The following is a 4,757-nucleotide window of genomic DNA, read 5'->3' as shown; positions in this document are numbered from 1 at the left end:
AAACTAGTCAGGGGGGATCAGCAGGCACTGGGGAAGTCCCTGTTCCCCCGAGCACTGCCAGGAGTGACCAGGAACAACAGTCACAAGCTGGCAGAAGGTAGATTTAGGCTAGATATCAGAAGGCACTACTTCATGGTCAGGGAGGCTAGGATCTGGAACCAACTTCCAAGCAAAGTGGTGCTGGCTCCTACCCTGGTGGTCTTTCAGAGGAGGCTAGATGTATACCTTGCTGGGGTCATTTGACCCCAGTGCTCTTTCCTGCCATGGTAGGGGGTCAGTCCCTTCCAACCCTAGAAACTATGAATAAGATATATGCCTATTAAGATGGGCCGCACTAACCTCATGCTAATTCTTTTTCAAGTCATGGTGAGTCATTTCTTTCCCCTTTTTCAATGATTCCTGTATTGTTTTTTATACCACCCTTAAATATCCAGCAAACATCACCAAACTAGGCCTCAAATAGTTTCTCCAGATTGCCTTCCATCACCTACTCTCTCCGCCTGGTGCATGATTAGTTTGGCCTTGCCCTCCATGAGGCGGAGCTGGACCAAGATACCCTGTGCCTCATCTGAATATAAATCTTTGGAATATTCCCAGGACTAGTAACAAGAACATTCAGTTACATCCAGCACATGGATCTTTTGTTGCAGGGGGATCTAGAGTACACACATACACTGAACAGTGCTGAGCTGTGGGGTCACCCTGGCTTGAAATGCTGTTGACTGCTGGGGCCCAGCTCAATGTCTTGTATAGTAAATCATGAGGCTTTGGACTAATTACACACATACTTTGTACTACATATAAATAGGTGCCAAACTGCTGCTCAAAAGTGTATTTATGGAGTACCTGCACTCAAATTTGCAGCAGTTTCAAAAAATGGTAACATGCATCAATTCTGGATGAGCTAAATGTATGGGTACTATATGCAAATTGCTACAGCCATATTCAATTTCAAGGTTCTTTTCAAATTTGTTCCTCACTTCTACGTGTTCAGGGAAAGCAAGATCTGACAGTAAGGAGAGAGGAGAGGGGCTGCCAGGGGAAAAACTTGAGGGGAAGCAGAGAACAAAGGCGCTCTGACATTTTCCCACTGTACCAATAGAAGGTGGACAAATTCAAGGCAAACCTCCAAGAATTAGATTCTATACCTGGAAAATAAGCAATTTATTAATTTTCCACATATAAAATCGATTATTGGAGGGGTCATATCTGAATCATGGTCGTCTTCTATTCGTGTAAATACAGCATGTTGTGAGCATAGGAAGATGCATGTTAATGAAACACAACTAAATGCCTTACATCAAACATCAGCTCTGTGAGTAACCAATAAAATTAATGAAACAACTGCATACTAGTAATGGCTTTCAATTAAGGACTTCAATCATTTTTCTGACAGGAAAAACAAGTTATTAAGTAAGTAAGATCTCACAATGATATAAAAAGAGATTTCAGAATGAAACTCAGTTTCTCCTAATGCCTAGTCCTACTTTACTAGACTACACTCTCCTTCACAGGAAAAAATGAAACTGAAGAGGTGTATTCATCCACCAGTGTTCAAGGAAATGTTTGAGAAGAGACTTCAGTTTGATTCTCACTATCTAAACAGCATGTGTCACACAAACATTCTGAGTTTTGACTCTAAAAATAGATTTAAACACAGACTGCTGTCACAATGATGTAAGGGAGCATACACATTAAGGTATGTTTATATGATCTCATCCTATTTTTCTAAATGGCACTGTCAAAAAGTCAAAGCACTCTACCAACAGAAAAGGGAAACGTCAACCCAACAGTTCTGTGATCTTTCCACAGCAGTTACAAACAACATACAGAAGTCCAGGTTGCTAAAAGAATGGAGCAAGATGTGAAAATTATGCCATACTTAAAGATGTGCATGAATGGTGGTCAAAACAGAGAAGGGGAGTGCAAAATATTCACTAACTTGTTCTGATAAACTAACTCATGATTGTCTATGTTCATCATGCTGGTGTCTGATCCTTATACAAATCTAGGCCACTATTAAGTCCTCTTCGCTTGGGGAAAATGATTTTCTAGGAAGGGAAATTCTTTTGTAAATCTTATATTCTATAAAATCTCCTCTCAGCCTGTAGCCTCTGTGGGGCAGGAACTGGGTCTTCAAACTTGTGCCTGTAAAGCACATACCACCACACAAATGCTTTGAAATAAAATGTGAAAAACACTATGGACTCATGGATTATTTAGAGATTATGCTCTCTCCCATAAATGTATAGACAGATACATGAGAGAGAGATGTATAGACAGACAGACATCTTCTGGGGCTTGCTAATGATTATTTTCCTGGCTGAATGTAAAAGAAAAACTTGACTGCAGAACCTCAAGCCAATAAGGAAACCCAAACAGGATGCCCTTAAAAATGCCAGGAAAGGCACAGAGGCTGAGCTGACTCAGGAATGTGATGTTAATGAACTGCTCTCTTCTGCTGTGGCTTTCCATTGCCAGGAAAAGTTAACTAACAAAATACACTGCATATGCAAAATATGCAGCATCATGAGCAACAAAACAAAATAATACTAGTTTTCTATTATCTTCAGCCACAGTTGCTGGTATAGCAAAGCTAAACGGAGACATTCTCTGTATAGCTCTGAATCTCTGTATCCAAATCTGAATCCTGCTGAACTTTTGAAAAACAACTCTGCCTGGAAGCACATGTAATGGGTAAGATAATAATATTTTGATCACTTTTCAGAGAACTGAACTGAAAAAATAACCTGAGTTGAGGAAGGGTACCTTGTGCCTGAAAGCTTGTAGAAGACCTCTCTCAACTATACAACTGGTATAATAAAAGCTATCATCCCCTAAAAACACTTGTCTCTTAAACATAAAGGCATGTGAAAATGAGCACCATGGGGCTGCTCTGATTGTGCAGTGGTACAGCTCTCCACTGTTAAGCTTTGGTTTTGAAGTATTACCCCAAGATGATATTTCTAATATTATTCTTCAGCCTCATAAGTTTACTAAATAAAAGACATTTCTAGACACTGATCATAATTCTCTCTATGCATTAGAGCATTTATGTATTTTTACTCTCTGCCACAAGCTAAAATCTCTGTTGTTTAATAGGAACTAGGGGCAGAAGCCCACTGAATCGCAGAATAAAGCCAGTCTCTTGCCCTTTAAAAACCAGTCCTGATTAGACCTGAAGTAACCTCCCCATCTGATTTATCCTAAATTAATCACAACTCTACAAGAAGGGAAAGGAAAATGGTTTCTACGGTTGCCATACTCACTAGCCCAGTGAGGATGGCTCTCTGTTGGAAACTTGCCAGACAGGTGCCTGTGTATCAAGCCTCTAGAACAGGCTGCCACAGTACCCTGCAATGCCGTGAGGTACTTCCAAGGGGGCTGTGAGATGCCGTGCAATGTGAGTGCTGCTAGGTGTACAAACATGATTCACAAGATAAACCCAGAGATTTTAAATAGGAATTCATAATGTTAAAAACATTCTGATCTGCTGTGGTCTTTTTGACTTCTTTGCAATACATCCCCTCTATTATTTTTCTCTAGTCAAAGACTTGAGTGAAAAAAAACAGCTGTCCTTTTTTATGGGGTGTCTTGAGTCTAAAAAATTTGACGGCTGCTGCTCTTAAGTCTGAAAAGAATCTAGGCTAGGTGTAGGCACCCTTCCCCCCCCCCCAACACGTTCCAGAGCGGGGCACATGCGCCTTGGGGCAGATGGTGGGGAAGGGGCTGGGGCTACACTGCCACAACAAGGATCAGGCTCCTTGTGGCTCCCCCACTGCCCACCCATGGCACACTAACATCTTACAAGTCTAAAGTTGCAAGTGTTTTTGGCACTGCCCAAAAACGTTGCTGACCTCTAGTCTCGTGCTACAGGCAAATTCCCATGATACAAACCTTCTTTGTCTAGCTGGAACCCAAGGTCCAAACACTTGTCTCCAGGGTCCAATACTGACTTCTCAGACCAACTACAGCTTAAAACTACTCTCCTCCCCAGAAGTTTATGGGAAGTATGAACCCCTGTGCTAGAAGATATACTAATAAAGAAGAATAGTATCCAAAAAAAATCTCTTGAAGATTAATAAACATGTGAAGTGATTCATGAATGATGATCACATTGCTACCTCAGAGAAAGCTATCCTGACAAGTGGTGGCATGATCCTTCTCATCAGTCTGAAATGAAGTCTAGCACTTTGAGACTGCCTATTACAAAAGAATGTCTTTTTGGGCCAAGTTTGTGTCCCATTACATCTACAGATTGCTTAGCAACTGAAAACTGTATCTCACAGCACAGACTTTGTTCTCAATAACTTGTTGGTATATTCTCGACATGAATTCTAAAAATTTCAAGCTTCCTGTCAGTGTGACAGAAGAACTTATATTATCTGCTTCATGCAGAACTATAGAAAATGCCTGAATCTGATACCCACCTTCTTAAGTTGCTTTCCCTTCCCAGGAACCAGATTTACAAATTATTTCATTGACAGTAAGAATATGACTTAGTTGTGATTGACCCAATATTTCTATACAAATTTCCCTCACTTTATGTGGGTTCCGTATGTGTGAATTCTCTCTTATGCAATTGGTGGGGTGGAAGCCTGCAGTGATTCATAGATTTCATAGACATTAGGGCTGGAAGGGACCTCGGGAGATCATCGAGTCCAGCCCCTTGCCCAAAGGGCAGGAAGTCAGCTGGGGTCATAGGATCCCACCAAGATAAGCATCCAATTTGCTCTTGAAGGTGTTCAATGTAGGTG

General features: G+C 41.1%; 1 protein-coding gene across 1 annotated transcript in view; it reads right to left on the bottom strand.

Moving 5' to 3' along the window:
- Positions 1 to 4,757, bottom strand: part of MSH3 (mutS homolog 3) — a 217,380-nt gene that overhangs the window by 127,403 nt on the left and 85,220 nt on the right. The gene's annotated exons all lie outside the window — the stretch shown is intronic.

The sequence above is a fragment of the Crocodylus porosus genome, unplaced genomic scaffold (genome assembly GCF_001723895.1).
Source record: "Crocodylus porosus isolate Cpor-Errol unplaced genomic scaffold, CroPor_comp1, whole genome shotgun sequence".
Classification (NCBI taxonomy): domain Eukaryota; kingdom Metazoa; phylum Chordata; order Crocodylia; family Crocodylidae; genus Crocodylus; species Crocodylus porosus.
The sequence above is the reverse complement of the archived record's forward strand: the minus strand, read 5'-3'. Positions and strand labels throughout refer to the sequence as shown.